This window comes from Prionailurus viverrinus, chromosome D3 (genome assembly GCF_022837055.1).
Source record: "Prionailurus viverrinus isolate Anna chromosome D3, UM_Priviv_1.0, whole genome shotgun sequence".
Lineage (NCBI taxonomy): Eukaryota > Metazoa > Chordata > Mammalia > Carnivora > Felidae > Prionailurus > Prionailurus viverrinus.
In genome coordinates, this window is record NC_062572.1 from 32,232,822 (window position 1) to 32,251,794 (window position 18,973).

Here is an 18,973-nt window from a genome sequence, read left to right on the forward strand (position 1 = left end):
CAATGAAAAGTTATATGCCAACAAACTGGACAACCTGGAAAAAATGGACAAATTCCTAAGCACCCATGCACTTCCAAAACTCAAACAGGAAGAAATATAAAACTTGAAGAGACCCATAACCAGTGAAGAAATTGAATCAGTTTTCAAAAATCTCCAAATAAGAGTCTAGGACCAGATGGCTTCAGAGGGGAATTCTACCAGACATTTAAAGCAAAGATAATACCTATCCTTCTCAAGCTGTTCCAAAAAATAGAAAGGGAAAGAAAACCTCCAGACTCATTCTATGAAGCCAGTGTTACTTTGATTCCCAAACCATACAGAGACCCAGCAAAAAAAGAGAACTACAGGCCAATATCCATGATGAATATGGATGCAAAAATTCTCAATAAGATACTAGCAAATCAAACTCAACAGCATATAAAAATAATTATACACCATGATGAAGTGGGATTCATTCCTGGGATGCAGGGCTGGTTCAACATTCACAAATCAATCAATGTGATACATCACATTAATAAAAGAAAAGATAAGAACCATATGATCCTTTCTATCGATGCAGAAAAAGGATTTGACAAAATTCAGCATCCTTTCTTAATAAAAATCCTCAAGAAAGTCGGGATAGAAGGAACATACTTAAACATCATAAAAGCCACTTATGAAAAGCCCACAGCTAATATCATCCTCAATGGGGAAAAAACTGATAGTTTTCTCCCTGAGATCAGGAACACGACAGGGATGTCCACTCTCACCACTGTTGTTTAACATAGCGTTTGGAAGGGCTAGCGTCAGCAATCAGACAACAAAAGGAAATCAAAGACATTAAAATTGGCAATGATGATGTCAAGCTTTCACCTTTTGCAGATGACATGATATTATACATGGAAAACCCGATAGACTCCACCAAAAGTCTGCTAGAACTGAGACATGAATACAGCAAAGTTGCAGGATACAAAATCAATGTACAGAAATCAGTTGCATTCTTATACACTAATAAGGAAGCAACAGAAAGACAAATAAAGAAACTGATCCCATTCACAATTGCACCAAGAAGCATAAAATACCTAGGAATAAACCTAACCAAAGATGTAAAAGATCTGTATCCTGAAAACTACAGAAAGCTTATGAAGGAAATTGAAGAAGAGATTAAAAAAATGGAAAAACATTCCATGCTCATGGATTGGAAGAATAAATATTGTCAAAATGTCAATACTACCCAAAGCTATCTACACATTCAATGCAATCCCAATCAAAATTGCACCAGCATTCTTCTCTAAGCTAGAACAAGCAATCCTAAAATTTGTATGGAACCACAAAAGACCCTGAATAGCCAAAGTAATTTTGAAGAAGACCAAAGCAGGAGACATCACAATCCCAGACTTTAGCGTCTACTACAAAGCTGTAATCATCAAGACAGCATGGTATTGGCACAAAGACAGACACATAGGCCAATGGAATAGAATAGATACCCCAGAACTAGACCCACAAACGTATGGCCAACTAATCTTTGACAAAGCAGGAAAGAACATCCAATGGAAAAAGGACAGTCTCTTTAACAAATGGTGCTGGGAGAACTGGACAGCAACATGCAGAAGGATGAAACTAGACCACTTTCTTATACCATTCACAAAAACAAACTCAAAATGGATAAAGTACCTGAATGTGAGACAGGAAACCATCCAAACCCTAGAAGAGAAAGCAGGAAAAAACCTCTCTGACCTCAGCTGCAGCAATTTCTTACTTGACACATCCCCAAAGGAAAGGGAATTAAAAGCAAAAATGAACTATTGGGACCTTGTGAAGATAAAAACCTTCTGCACTGCAAAGGAAACAATCAACAAAACTAAAAGGCAACCGACCGAATGGGGAAAGATATTTGCAAATGACGTATCAGACAAAGGGCTAGTGTCTAAAATCTATAAAGAGCTCACCAAACTCCACACCCAAAAACAAATAATCCAGTGAAGAAATGGGCAGAAAACATGAATAGACACTTTTCTAAAGCAGACATCCAGAAGGCCAACAGGCACATGAAAAAATGCTCAACGTCGCTCCTCATCAGGAAAATACAAATCAAAACCACACTCAGATACCACTTCACGCCAGTCAGAGTGGCTAAAATGAACAAATCAGGAGACTATAGATGCTGGAGAGGATGTGGAGAAATGGGAACCCTCTTGCACTGTTGGTGCAAACTGGTGTAGCCTCTCTTGAAAACAGTGTAGAGGTTCCTCAAAAAATTAAAAATAGATCTACCCTATGACCCAGCAATAGCACTGCTAAGAATTTACCCAAGGGATACAGGAGTGCTGATACATAGGGGCACTTGTACCCCAATGTTTATAGCAGCACTTTCAACAATAGCCAAATTATGGAAAGAGCCTAGATGTCCATCAACTGATGAATGGATAAAGAAATTGTGATTTATAACACAATGGAATACGATGTGGCAATGAGAAAGAATGAAATATGGCCTTTTGTAGCAATGTTGTTGGAACTGGAGAGTGTTATGCTAAGTGTAATAAGTCATAGAGAGAAAGACAGATACCATATGTTTTCACTCATATGTGGATTCTGAGAAACTTAATAGAAGACCATGAGGGAGGGGAAGGAAAAAAAAAGGTTAGAGAGGGAGGGAACCAAGACATAAGAGACTCTTAAAAACTAAGAACAAACTGAGGGTTGATGGGGGTGGGATGGAGGGGAGGGTGGGTGATGGGTATTGAGGAGGGCACCTTCTGGAATGAGCACTGGGTGCTGTGTGGAAACCAACTTGACAATAAATTTCATATTTAAAAAAAAGACTAGGCAGACTAAACCAAGCAAAACAAAACAAATACCATTGCCTGGGACCCACTCAGATCAAATAGAGCAGTCACTGAGGGTGGAGTCCAGATATATATATTATTTTTTAAGCTTTTATTTAAATTCCAGTTAGTTAACATACAGTGTAATATTAGTTTCAGGTGTAGAATTTAGTGATTCAACATCCCCATACAACAGCCAGTACTCATCACAACAAGTGCACTCCTTAATCCTGATCACCTATTTAACCCATCCCCCCACCTATCTCCCCTCTGGTAATCATCAGTTTGGAGTCTCTTTCTTATTTGCCTATCTCTTTTTTTTCCTTCTGTTTGTTTGTTTCTTAAATTCCACATATGAGTGAAATCATATGATATTTGTCTTTCTCGAACTTATTTCACTTAACACAATATTCTCTAGCTCCATCCACATCATTGCAAATGGCAAGATTTCATTCTTTTTTATGGCTAACACTCCACTGTATATATACATCACATCTGCTTTATCCCATTCATTAGTCCATGGCCATTTGGGTTTTTTCCATAATTCGGCTATTGTAGATAATGCTACTATAAACATTAGAGTACATGTAGCCCTATGGATTAGTATTTTTGTATTCTTTGGGTAAAAACCTAGTAATGCAATTGCCAGATATTAAGGTAGTTCTATTTTTAACTTTTTGAGTAACTTCCATACTGTTTTCCAGAGTGGCTGCACCCATTTGCATTCCCACCAGCAGTGCAGTAAGGTTTCGCTTTCTCCAAAACCTTGCCAACACCTGTTGTTTCTTGTGTAGTTGGTTTTGTCTTTCTGACAGGTGTGAGGTGATATCTCATTGTTTGATTTACATTTCCCTGATGATGAGTGATGTTGAGCATCTTTTCTCTAAATGTTTATTTACTTATTGAAAGAGAGAAAAAAAACACAAGCAGGAGAGGGGGAGAGAGAGAGAACCACTGCCAGCACAGAGCCTGATGAGGGGCTCAATCCCACAGATATCCGAGGTCATGACCTGAGCTGAAACCAAGAGTCAGACGCTTAACCATCTGAGCCACTCAGGTGTCCCGAGCATCTTTTCATGTGTCTATTGGCCATCTGTTCTATACACCAATAATGAAGCACCAGAAAGAGAAAATAGGGGATCAATTCTATTTACAATTGCCCCAAAAAAACATAAGATACCTAGAAATAAACCTAACCAAAGAAGTGGAAGACCTGTACTCTAAAAACTATAAAACACTAATGAAAGAAATTGAAGATGACACAAAGAAATGGAAAAACATTCCATAATCATGAATTAGAAGAACAAATATGGTTAAAATGTCTATACTACCCAAAGTAATATACACATTTAATGCAATCCCTATCAAAATACCACCAGCATTTTTCACAGAGCTAGAACAAACAATCCCAGAATTTGTATGGAACCACAATAGACCCTAAATGGCCAAAGCAACACTGAGTAACAAAAGCAAAGCTGGAGGGATCACAATCCCAGACTTCAACTTATATTACAAACTATAGTGATCAAAACAGTGTGGTACTGGCACAAAAAGAGACACATAGATCAATAGAATGGAATAGTAAAACCCAGAAATGAACCCACAATTATGATCAATTAATATTTGACAAAGCAGGAAAGAATATACAAGGGGAAAAAGAGCTTCTTCAACAACTGGTGTTGGGAAAACTGGACAGCAACATGCAATAGAAAGAAATTGGATCACTTTGTTACACCATACACAAAAATAAATTCAAATAGAATAATGGCCTAAATGCAAGACAGGAAACCATTAAAATCCTAGAGAACACAAGGAGTAATCTCTTTGACATCAGCTCTTACAACTTTCTAGGAATGTCTCCCAAGGCAAGGGAAACAAAAGCAAAAATAAACTATTGGGACTTCATCAAAATAAAAAGTTTCTGCACAGTGAAGGAAACGACCAACAAAACTAAAAAACAATCTATGAAATAGAAGATATTTGCAAATGACATATCTAATAAAGGGTTAGTATTCAAAATCTATAAAGAACATATAAAACTCAACACCAAAAGACAAATAACCCAACTAAAAAGATGGGAGGAAGACATGAATAGACATTTTTCCATAGACATTATTTTATATTTTAAGCTCCTGTGTTGATTCTAAAGAATAGCCAAAGTTGAGAACCACTGAGGCACTTTCTACATCTTCATTCTCACACTTTCTGCTTTTCAATCTCAGAAAGAACTTTAATCTAAAATGAATTTCAGTTGCTTCTTCTATCTACCGTCTCTCCTTTCTGCTTACCCAGTGCACTGTCATTGATTATATAAGATAACAGGCTTACCAAAACACACTGTTTCCTTTCTCCCCTCCCCTTCTCTATTGTTACTCAGGAAAACCACACCCTGAAGCCCATCCCATACACCTCATCCTCAAGTACAGATGCTCCACACTCCATAAGACCCATCCACTTTCCTCATGTGTCAGACCTCCAAGTGCCACTGGAGAAACGCACCTGTGCCTGCTATGGCCCTAAGCCCTTGTAGTCTCTTGCCTCATGTTATTCTTCATCTTTTCTTCTTTCCCCAAAGAATCTATTTGTAACCTTATGCTATCCTCTGTCAATACCTCATTCAATCCTAACCTCCTACCACTGACATACTCTTTTACCTTCTGCTTACAAAACACTCTAACACTGCCTCTCTTCCCTCTAATGCAGAAGATTTCCCTTCTTCATGGCTTGGAAAGCCCATCTGGCTTCTTGGCCCCACATTTTCATGCTTCTCTGGGACTCAATTTTGTCATTTAGTTTTTCTTTCTCTAATAACATATAAATCTCTTTTTCTTTAGTAATTTTATTCCTCACTGTATAAACATGTTAAATTTCACTTATCCTAAGAATTTTCCCTTGACTTCACATTTCTAACTACTGTCTGATTTCTGTTTTCTCCTTATTTAAAATTGTTGAGGGAATAGATTAGAACAATGGTATTGTGGTTATGATAGCTTTAAAGAGTCCTTAACATTTAGAGACCTGATGAAATATTAAAGAATGAGATAATATGATGTCTGAAATTTACTTTAAAATAATAAAGAATAAGGTCAAGTAGAAGGAGGTGCAGATGAAACAAGATGGCCATGAGTTGATTATTGTTGAAGCAAGATGTTGGGAACAAAGGTTCATTACTCTGTTCTGTCTACTTTTATAGATGTAAATGTTTCCAAAACAAAAAAGGTTTTTAAAATCTATAAGCATTGCTCCAACTTTTCAGAGTCACTCGTCAGCCCTCTATGACCTGGCTCCTTCCCATTCGGGCAAAAGAGTTCTCACTATAGTTACCTGTTTACCTATGACCTGCCAAAAGCCCCAATCCTTGGAATTTCCTGACAATAAGAGCAATGAAAGGATTTTTTTAAGTTTATTTATTTTTGAGAGAGATAGAGAGAGTGCAAATGGGGGAGAGGCAGAAGGAGAGGGAGACAGAGAATCCCAAGCAGACTCCACATTGCCAGCACAGAGCCTTATGTGAGGCTTGAACTCATGAAACTATTAGATCATGACCTGAGCCAAAACCAAGAGTCAGACACTTAACTGACTGAGCCACCCAGTTGCCCCAAGAGTGTCTTTTTAAAATGTTTATTTATTTTGAAAGAATGCATGTGAGTGTGTGTGTGTGTGTGTGTGTGTGTGCATGAGCTGGGGAAGGATAGAGAGAGAGTATCTTAAACAGGCTCTGCACTAATAGTGCAACACAGGGCTTGATTTCAGAAATGGTGAGATCATGACCTGAGCCAAAACCAGGATTAGGACACTTAACTGAGCCACCCAGGCGCCCTAGGAGCATGTTTTGTTACAACATTTGTCCTCTTGAACCATCAAGGTGAGATGGGTGTCTTGTTATTCATAATAAGCCCCTTTTCATCACAACTGTTTATGTTAATAAAATGACTTTTGTTATATTTGTTATTGTCAATCACCCTCTTCTTCCTGTAAAACTCTGTCTTTGCTTCTGCAACATGATAGACTTTGATTTCATTTGTACCTTTAGGCTGGAGACACACAACTACATATCTTCAACCCAAACTTTTCCACTGGCTTTATTCTTTTTTTTTTTTCCCTTTGAGAGAGAGACAGCTCAAGGGGAAAAGGGTGGAGGGAGAGAGAGAAAGAGAGAGAATTCCAAGCAGGTTCCATGCTCAGCATGGAGCCCAACATGGGGCTTGATCTCATGACCCTGGGATCATAATCTGAGCTGAAATCAAGAGTTGAAAACTCAACCAACCGAGCCACCCAGGCACCCCTCCACTGGTTTCATTCTTGAATAACCACATGCCTAATGGGCATCCTTACTGAAGTCCCATGAACACATTCAGCCTCAAGCTGAATCCAGAATCCCCTAAGTTTTCTCCTCTTCTGCTCCTATCTGTGAAAATATTCTTGCACCATCTTCTTCTTATCTTAGACTCTTCTTATCTTCACCACTCTCTCCCCTACCATAACCCATCAGTCACCAATTCCTATTGACTTTGCCTCCTCAATGTCACTTCTCTCCATATTCACTACCACCTCTTGTCTCAGCCATGATCATCTTTCAATTAGAGCGCAGTGGCAGCCTCGTTCTTGGTATATTAGTTTTCACACAACTCTCTCTTATCTGTACACCTTCCCTGCCCAAAGTAGCCAGAGATGTGCTTTCCATAGTTGCATATCTGGTCATATCATTTTTCTGTTTTAAACCCCTGAAAATTTGCCATGATAATATAATGAATATACAAGTTCCTTATCCTGATTCACAATGGCCTCTAAGACCTTTCTTTCTCATTGTCCCAGTTCTCAGCACGCCCTGGTTTTCAGTTTACATTCCAGATTACTAAATTGTTTGTCTTTTGCCTTATGCCACTTCATGATTCTCATCTCATTCTATGTGTTCATGTGTCACTCCTGCCTGGAATGTCCTTCCCTCCACTATCACATGCTCTTTCTTAAATATTTCATTCAAACATCTTCTTCTCCAGGAAGATTTCTGTAATCATCAGCCCTATCCAATTAGGGTCATTGTCCTTTCTTTGATGCTTCTGTATCCCTGTGAATCCCTGCCAATAGCTCTGTATCCCCCATTTGACCACAAACTTCTCCAGGACAAGAACTTGTCTTTTTTATTTTAGAGTCCCCAGCACTTATCTGGGTAATTGTTTAATGACTAAATAAATGATGGTAAAGGCATGTTTGAGGAATTAATTAAATATCATGTTACCTAAAAGAAGACTCAAATGAAAGCTTTCTATCACTGGCATTTGATATAGATATTTTACAGTCTATAAAACTTTTAGTGGTTCTTGTAAAAGAGTCCCAAGAGATCTCCCTTGCCTCTTACGCCATATGAGTACACAACAAGAAATCTGAAAACCAGAAGAGGACCCTTACCTGATCATCCTGGAACACTGATCTTGGACATCAAACCCCCAGAACTGTTGGAAATAAATATCTGTTGTTCATAAACCAAAAATATATTTTTTTAATTTTCCAAAGTCAAAGTAAATGGAACTCATAATTTTTCTAAATATAATGCCTACAATGATTGTTTAATGTGACTAGCTGAAATGATTCATGAGACATTTTTTTTTAATTTTTTTTTCAACGTTTATTTATTTTTGGGACAGAGAGAGACAGAGCATGAACGGCGGAGGGGCAGAGAGAGAGGGAGACACAGAATCGGAAACAGGCTCCAGACTCCGAGCCATCAGCCCAGAGCTTGATGCGGGGCTTGAACTCACGGACCGCAAGATCGTGACCTGGCTGAAGTCAGACGCTTAACCGACTGCGCCACCCAGGCGCCCCTCATGAGACATTTTTGTAGTCTATGTCAGAATGCTGTAAACAAAAAGAAATATAGCATGCTTTTGTACAGGTCTTTAAATCAATACTTTTATGTTTATTTGAAAACTACAAATAATAATGATCAATTGATTACCACCATGTGCCAGGTACTGTGCTAAATAATTACCCCCATTATTTCATTTAGATCTGGCATGTTAGTCATGTTAACTCATATAGAAAAGAAGTTTAGGGGAGCTGGGTGGCTCAGTCAGTTGAGCGACTGACTGTGACTCAGGTCATGATATCACAATTCATGAGTTCAAGCCCTGTTTTGGGCTCTGTGCTGACAGCTCAGAGCCTGGAGCCTGATTCAGATTCTGTGTTTCCCTCTCTCCCTGCCCCTCCCCTGCTTGCACTCTTGTCTCTCTCTCTCTCAAAAATAAATAAACATTAAAATTTTTTAAAAAGAATTATATTACAAATGATATAAAAAATATTTGAATCAATAGCCAGATGACAAGATACACAGGGCAAGGTCTTGAACAAAGAAGCTTCCGTCCCCATGGAGTTTGGACCTGTGGTATGGTATGGTTGCATGTGGAAGCATTCTGTTGCCCTATCTGGAAACTTTCCAAGCTTCTTTTGTTTTTTTTTTGTGGAAGACTTCATTACAAAGGCATTATTGATTCAATCACTGACCATTGAATCATTGGTGACTGATTCAACCTCCAGCCCCTCTCCCCTCCACAGAAGTCAAGGGGTGGGACTGAAAATTCCAACCCTTTACTCATGATTGGCTTCTTAGTGACCAGCCCCCCTCCATAGGTGCTTTCCAAAAGTCATTTTATTAACATAAACAGTTGTGATGGAAAGGGGCTTATTATGAATAACAAGACACCCATCTCACCTTGATGATTCAAGAGGGCAAATGTTGTAACAAAACATGCTCCTAGGGCACCTGGGTGGCTCAGTCAGTTAAGTGTCCAAATCCTGGTTTTGGTTCAGGTCATGATCTCACCATTCCTGAAATCAAGCCCTGTGTTGCACTATCAGTGTAGAGCCTGCTTGAGATACTCTCTCTCCCTCTCTCTCTGCCCCTCCCCAGCTCATTCAAGCACTCTCTCTCTCTCTCAAAATAAATAAATAAATGTTAAAAAAAAAAAAAAGAAAAAAGCTGCTTTCATTGGTCTTATTCTCAGGAAACTCCAAGGATTTTGGAAGCTATGAGTCAGGAACAATGGACTAAGATTGAATATGTATGATATATGTCATATATATTTAGTCATCTGAATGACCAAAGTCATCTGAATGACCAAATATATGTTTCTTATAAGTCACAATATCACACAAGGAAAGTATCCATATTTAAATTACACATTGTGCAGACCTTGGTAGCTTATGAGAGGTTTCCTTACTTGTAAACTAAGAACGTTTTCCTAAATAATCTCATAGAGGTTCTATGATTATATAAACCTGAAGATTTTGATTTGCCATTAATATGAATCCTAGAGCATCATAATTAGTAAAGGTCAAAAGAGATGAAATTTGAGAGCTATTTGACAGAGAAAACCAGCATTCTTAATTTTGAAAACAGATGACATTTGTCTCACTTTTACACTCTAAGTATGATACTTCCTTATCCATCCTTTAAGAAACATTCAAAAACAAGCTCAACAATCAGAGGTCATGATAATGAGAGGTGAGGAAGTGCTCAGCCTAAGGACCTTCAAATTTTGTATTTGAAACCTTATAACTCTATGATTCACTTCAGACTGGTTGAGGAAATGTGAAGGCTTTTGCAAAGAGAAGCAATTATATCTTTTATATTTTATCTATTTTATTCCAGCATTGTAGTCTTCTCACTCCATTTGTTCTTTGGATTTCATTACTGAATATTAGGTCGCACAATAAATACATAGAAAAATTAATTTCCTGTTAACTTACTTTCAATACTAATTTTAAGTATCACAAACATTATGCAAACACCAAAAAACTTGCTTTCAAATAAGTTTATGAGTGAGTTACATCTTGTTGCAGGGAATTATTAGACTATCATTTTTGAAACTTCAGGAAATTTGGTAGAACAAGTAGAGTGTTGATTCATATGAATAATGGGGCTTTTAGGTAAAAATGCAGAATAGAACAGTTGAGATTGGTTTCCCACAAAAAGAATCCCTGGGGAGGAAAAAATTTCCTTAAGTATCTCTTCACAGCTGTGCAAATAAAGAGGAAATAATAGACCAAAGACTAAGCCACATAATAAACTAAACGAAAATGATTATAACTCAAGATTATAAATAAAATGTAATGTAATACTTTTTCTGGAAATATTTTTACTCTGTTTGAGAATAACTACCTCATGTTGGTAAATGAGCTCATATGCAGATCAGGAAAATGTTAAAGAATTAAAGCATGGGCTGAAAGATACTTTCATGTCAGGAGGTTCACAGCAGATATTTTGCTTCCTGCCCCACAGCTACTAAAGAATGAAAGGCTCAAGGTGAAGGAGTAAGAAGTCACGTATTAGATTGTCTTGTTTTCTCCCCCTGACAAGGGTTATCTGCACAAGGGACTCTTCTTTATATACACAAACTTAGAGGTAAATCAATGGGACTTGCAGCCGCCTGATAAACTCAATTTTTAGAAATCCAATACGGAGCTAATGTGTTCACTGCCCACTGTCCAAGATATCTAGCATAATACAAGGGAGGAAAAGATGTGAATCCTGTGCTCTGAATTTAGGAAGCCTGTTCAGTAACCTAGTTGGCTGGAAACAACACTTCAGAGACAGGTGACCATGAAGAAAGAGCAGCCTTGAAAACAAATGCAAGGCACCTCACCCAAAGAAAAACAAACCCTTTCAGAGCAAAGAGAACAAATATGGAGAGTGAACAGGTAACAAAGAAAGGGAGGAGCAGGGCGAGGGGGGCCATCCCCAGGCAACAACTGATTCCCAACAACTGTCACATTGGGAACAATGTTACATTCTAGAAGGGACTTTTACATTATGCTGTTCTCACCAAGAATCATCATACAATATATAACATATGATATAAAGATACAGCTCACAGCAAAAGGCAGTTTAAAATGAAGATTTAAGATGAACAATCAGCTTATCTCTACTTTCATCTGTCTAGCAGAAATATTCAGATTTTTAAAACAATTGTCAACCATGTGCTGTAAGCCAGGCATGTTCTCTTATGCTATATCATTTGTTTTAATTTGATACTCTCAACAACCTTATGAGCTAATTATAATGGTCTTTTTTTTTTTAGATGAGGGGGCAAAAGGAAACACCATGCAGAGCCTTCTCCCTTCATCTTGAAAGCCCCTTCACTTTCTAAAGCAATCTTAGAAAACAGGTTTGAAACATTTTGTTGCTATACTAGGCTTAGATTTGTTAGGAAGGAAAAAAATTTCTACTTTGATTGGTTCTCTGACAGGTCTAATAATCAAATTAACATAAAACAGATTAACAGGAGAATAATTAACTTAATTACCAATGCATGGGGCCATCTGATAATATGAGATCCAAAGCAAACTTGGCAATTGAGGCGTGTATGACATTTTGAGCTAAGGAATGGGAAAGGAGCTGGGGTTGCAAAAGGGAGGCAGGTGATTCACTGGATAAAAAGAGTAGGTGTTTGGGAATTAGATGTTTGTCCTGCTGTACAAATAGGTCATTCACATAAAAAAGTTATCTTTTAGTAATAGTACTCTTTCTGCACCAGGTCCCCTATCTCAATTCTTTCAGATAGCTGAAGGGAGAGGTAAAATTTTCTCCTGGATCTGCTGGATCTTGATTGCCTTCAGCTTGAAATAGTCCACATGCCAAAGTGACGCATTTTGAGGAGACTTGTTCTGAACCCCTTCAGATTTAAGCATTGTTCTGGGAAGATGCCACAACTGACCAGACCACGGAATTCTAAACAGGAATCAAAACTGACAAGATTTTTTTCAATGACAAGAAGCTCACTCTAACCCATGCCTGGGTTTAATCCATGAGCATCCTCGAGAACTTCATCCATCACTACACAACCAAAGTCTCCCACTTCAGTATGCAGTGACTCTAGGCTGGAAATTTGTTCTTGTCTCTCCTCATTCAAGTTATCTTGCCCTTCATGACACTGTTTTGGGCTTTTCAAGATAATTTCTTCATGGGGATGGAGTTAAGATGGTGGAGAAGTAAGGGGACTGGGAATTTCCTTGTCCTTCAAACATAGCTGACTTTAATAAAGGTCAGATCACTTGGAACACCCTGGCAATCAATCTGTGGAGTGACAGAAGGATCTCCGCCGTTGGAGGGAGACAGCTTGTCAGGATCAAGAGAGCAGCATAGCCACCTCCAGTGGAGGTGAGACACACTTACACTCAACCCTGCTCCTCTAGGCCTGGCAACTGTTTACCTACTGAAACAAGACTGACTGGCTCAATACAACTAGCCTCTTCTCCAGACCAGCACAGCCACTGGGCCCAGGCACCAACAGACAGCTGGGTTTTTTTTTTCTTTTCTTCTTGAATCAGGCTCACAGTTTCTGATTTGTTTTTGGTCAATTCGTGTGTGTGTGTGTGTGTGTGTGTGTAATTCTTGTTGTTTGATCAAGCATTTTTATTGTATTCCTTTTACACCTTTTTTATTTCTTCTCTATTTCCCTTTCTTTTCCTCTGGATTTAGCTTTATAGTTTTGTGATTCTCTGCTTGGTTTTTTCTCCCCTTTCGTTTTTCTCTTTTTATGGGATCAGGTCCCCCCTCCTTTCCTTCTTTGTTTTCCTTAGCATTACTCAACAAAAAAATCAAAGCACACCTGGTTAAAGGTCCAAACATGCCACCACTACAGGCAAGGAGGAACTTTGCAGAGGACTGACCAGTGGGATAGAGCAGCCAAACCTCAACAACAGAGTGCACACTTCCTGAAGGGCCAGGCCCTAGACAGTGTATGACCCCTTTTTAATATAGTAGTATTCACAGGTGCAGGACACATAACAAGCTTGTAAAACATGCAAAACAGGGGCGCCTGGGTGGCTCGGTCGGTTAAGCGTCCAACTTCGGCTCAGGTCATGATCTCACGGTCCATGAGTTTGAGCCCTGTGTCGGGCTCTGTGCTGACAGCTCAGAGCCTGGAGCCTGTTTCAGATTCTGTGTCTCCCTCTCTCTGACCCTTCCCTATTCATGCTCTGTCTCTCTCTGTCTCAAAAATAAATAAACGTTAAAAAAAAATGAAAAAAAACATGCAAAACACAGAAACTTAGCCAAAATTACAGAACAGAGGAATTCTCCCCAAAAGAAAATTCAGGAAGGAATCACAGCCAGAGAATTTCTCAAAACAAATACAAACAATATAGCTGTGCTTGAAAACAGCATAGAAGACACCAGAGAATCTCTTGCTGCAGAGATTGAAGCCCTCAGAACTAGTCATAATGAATTTTAAAAAATGTCAACCAGTGACAGTGAGGGTGGAAGAAGCAGAGGAGAGAAGAGATGAAATAGAGGATAAAATTATGGAAAATAATGATGCTGAAAAAAGAGAAATTAAATTACTTGATTGGGAGAGGAGAACTGGAGAACTAACTGATTGCATGAAATGAAACAATATCCATATCAGGAGTTCCAAAAGAAGAAGAGCAAGAGAAAGGGGAGAAGGTTTACTGGAACAAATTATAGCTGAGAACTTCCCTAAGCTGGGGAACGAAACAGGCATCCAAGTCCAAGAGGCACCAAGAACCCCTTTTAAAATAAACAAAAACAAGTCAACATCATGATATGTCATAGTGAAACTTGCAAAATACAAAGATAAAGAGAAATTCTGAAAGCAGCTAGGGACAAGTGGTCTTTAACCTACAGGGGTAGATATATAAGGTTGGTAGCAGACCTGTTCCCTGAAACTTGGCAGGCCAGAAGGGAGTGGCAGGAAATGGTCAATGTGCTGAATAGGAAAAATATGCAGCCAAGAATCCTTTATCCAGCAAGACTGTCATTCAGAATAGAAGGAGAAGTAAAGGGTTTCCCAGATAAACAAAAACTCAAGGAGTTCATGACCACTAAACCAGCCCTGCAAGAGATCCTAAGGGGGTTTCTGTGAGGGGAAAGCAGCATAGACTACAAAGGACCAGAGACATCACAAGAAACGAAATCTATAATGAAAACACAATGACACTAAACTCATACCTTTCAATAATCACTCTGAATGTAAATGGACTAACTGCCCCAATCAAAACATATAGGGTATCAGAATTGATTAAAAAAAAAAATACATCTATATGATGCCTACAAGAGACTCATTTTAGACCAGAGGACACCTGAAGATTGAAAATGAGTGGATGGAGAGCCATCTATCATGCTAATGGACATCAAAAGAAAGCCAGAGTAGACATACTTATATCAGACAAAGATGCGGATTTTAAAACAAAGACTAGGTTTTAAAACAAAGTCTGTAACAAGAGATGAAGAAAGTCATTATCTCATAATTAAGGGGTCTATCCATCAAGAAGGGCTAACAATTATATTTATGCCCCCAATGTGGAAAACCCACATATATAAATCAATTAATCACAAATATAAGCAAACTTTTGGACAATAATAGTGTAATTATAGGAGACTTTAATATTCCACTTACAACAATGGACAGATCATCTAAGCAGAAAATCAGTAAGGAAACAATGGCTCTGAATGACACAAGGGACCAGATGGACTTAACAGATATATTCAGAATATTTCATCCTAAAGCAACAGAATATACATTCTTCTTGAAGGCACAAGGAGCATTCTCTGAAACACATCAAATTTTGGATCAGAAAACAGCCCTCAACAGGTACAAAAAGATTGAGATCATACCATGCATATATCCAGATCACAACATTGTGAAAATTGAGATCCACTACAGGAAAAGATTTGGAAAACCCCAAATACATGGAGGTTAAAGAACATCCTACTAAAAAATAACTGTTTTAAACAGGAAATTAAAGAAGAAATTTAAAAACACATGGAAGCAAATGAAAATGAAGACGTGACAGTCCCAACCCTTTAGGATGCAGCAAAGGCAGTCCCAAGAGGAAAAATATACTGCAATTCAGGTCTATCTCAAGAAGCAGGAAAGGTCCCAAGTCCACAACCTAACCTTACACCTAAAGGAGCTAGAACAGGAGCAACAAATAAAGCACAAAGCCAGTAGAAGGAAATAATAAAGAATAGAGCAGAAATAAATAATATAGAATCCAAACAGCAGTAGAAGAGATCAATGAAACTAACAGCTGGTTTTTTGAAAGAATAAACAAAGTTGATAAACCCCTAGCTGGACTTCTCAAAAAGAAAGAGAACCCAAATAGATAAAATCATGAATGAAAGAGGAGAGATCACAACCAACACCAAAGAAATACATAGAATTATGAGAATACTATAAAAAATTATATGCCACCAGTATGGACAATCTGGAAGAAATGGAAAAATTCCTAGACATTCACACACTACCAAAACTCAAACAGGAAGAAACAGAAAATTTTAACAGACCATAACCAGCTAAGAAATTGAATTTGTTAGCAAAAATCTCCCAAAAAATAAAAGTCCTGGGCCAGATGACTTCCCAGGGGAATTCTGTTAGACATTTAAATAAGAGTTAATACCTATTCTTCTAAAACTGTTCCAAAAAATAGAAATGCAAGGAAATCTTCCAAACTCATTCTGTGAAATCAGCATTACCTTGATTCCAAAACCAGACCAAGACCCCACTAACAAGGAAAATTATAGGCAAATATCTATGATGAACCCAGATGTAAAAATTCTCACCAAGACACCAGCAAATTGAATTCACAGTACATTAAAAGAATTATTCATCATAATCAAGTGGGATTCATTCCTGGGCTGCCAGTCTGGCTCAATATTTGCAAATCAATCATCATGACACACCACATTAATAGAAGAAAGAGCCATATGATATTGTCAATAAATGCAGAAAAATCATTTGACAAGATACAGCATCATTTCTTGATAAAAACCCTCAAGAAAGTTGGGCTAGAAGGAACATACCTTAACATCATAAAAGCCATATATGAAAGGCCCACAGCTAATATCATCCTCAATGGGGAAAACCTGAGAGCTATTCCCCTAATATCAAGAGTGCAACAGAGATGTCCACTCTCATCACTGTTCAACATAGTGTTGGAAGTCTTAGTCTCAACAATCGGACAGCAAAAATGAAATAAAAGGCATCCAAATTGGCAAAGAAGTCAAACTTTCACTCTTTGCAGTGACATGATACTTTACATGGAAAACCTGAAAGACTCCATCAAAAAACTGCTAGAGCTGATACATGAATTCAGCAAAGTCGCAGGATATAAAATCAATGTCAGAAATTGGTTGTATTTCTATATGCCAATAATGAAGCAATAGAAAGAGATACCAAGGAATCAATCCCATTTACAATTGCACCAAAAGCCATAAAATACCTAGGAATAAACCTAACCAAAAATGTAAAAGATCTGTACACTGAAAACTATAGAAAGCTTATGAAAGAAATTGAAAAAGACACAAAGAGATGGAAAAACATTCCATGCTCATGGATCGGTGTTAAAATATCAATACTACAGAAAGCAATCTACACATTCAATGTAATCCTAATCAAAATAACACCAGCATTCTTCACAGAGCTAGAACAAACAATACAAAATTTGTATGGAACCACAAAAGACCCCAAATAACAGAAGTAATGTTGAAAAAGAAATCCAAAGCTGGAGGCATCATAATCCCAGACTTTAACCTGCATTACAAAGCTATAATCGTCAAGACAGTGTGGTATTGGCACAAAGACAGACACATAGATCAGTGGAACAGAGCAGAGAACCCAGAAATAGACCCATAAATATATGGCCATCTAATCTTCTACAAAGTGGGAAAGAATATCTAATGGAAAAACAGTCTCTAGCAAATGATGCTGGGAGAATGGGACAGCAACATGCAGAAGAATGAACCTGGACCACTTTATTACACCATACACAAAAATAAATTCAAAATGGATATAAAACCTAAATGTGAGGCAGGAAACCATCAAAACCCTACTGGAGAAAACAGGCAACAACCCCTTTGACCTTGGCTGCAGCAACTTCATACTTGACATGTATCAGGAGGCAAGGGAAGCAAAAGCAAAAATGAACTATTGGGACCTCATCAAGATAAAAAGCTTCTGCACAGCAAAGGAAATAATCAACCAAACTAAAAAGCAGCCTATGAATGGGAGAAGATACTTGTAAATTATATACAGAATAAAAGGTTAGTATCAAAAATCTATAAAGAACTTATTGAACTCAACACACAAAAACAATCCAGTGAAGAAATGGGCAGAAGACATGAATAGAAACTTTCCTAAAGAAGACATCCAGATGGCTAACAGACATATGAAAAGATGCTTAACATCATCCATCATCAGGGAAGTACAAATCAAAACCACAATGAGATACCACCTCACAGAAGTCAGAATGGCTAAATTTAACAACTCAAGAAACCACAGATGCTGGTGAGAATGTGGAGAAAGGGGAACCGTTTTTGTGCTGTTGGTGGTAATGCAAACTGATGCAATCACTCTGGAAAACAGTATGGAGATTACTCCGGAAATTAAAAGTAGAACTACCCTATGACCCAGCAATTATACTGCTAGAAATTTATTCAAATGATAAAAAAATGCCAATTCAAAGGAACACAGGCACCTCAATGTTTATAGCAACACTATCAACAAAAGCCAAATCATGGAAAGAGCCCAAATGTCCATCAACTGATAAATGGATAAAGAAGATGTGGTATATGTATACAATGAAATACTACTCAGCGATGAAAAAGAATGAAATTTGCCACTTGCAACAGTGTGGATGCAACTGGGGGGTATTATGTTAAGCGAAATAAGTCAGTCAGAGAAAGACAGATATATGGTTTCACTCATATGTGGAATTTGAGAAACTCAACAGATGAACGTAGGGGAAGGGAAGGAAAAATAAGATAAAAACAGAGAGGGAGGCAAACCATAAGAGACTCAAATACAGAGAACAAACTGAGGAGTGCTGGAGGAGGGGGTAGGAATGGGGTTAAATGGGTGACAGGCATTAAGGAGGGCACTTTTCAGGATGACCACTGGGTGTCATATGTAAGAGATGAATCACTGGGTTCTACTCCTGAAGCCGAGACTACACTGTGTGTTAATTAACTTAAAAATTAATTTTTTAAAAAGATAATTTCCTCACTTTGTTGAACTCAATAATTCATGGGCGGTCTAATGGACCCAATATTTTACAATTACATTTCACACCACTCAGGTGTACAAAATTGTAATTTTATTGTCTTTTAACTAAATTTACTTTCTAATTGCATACTTACTATGTCTGATGCA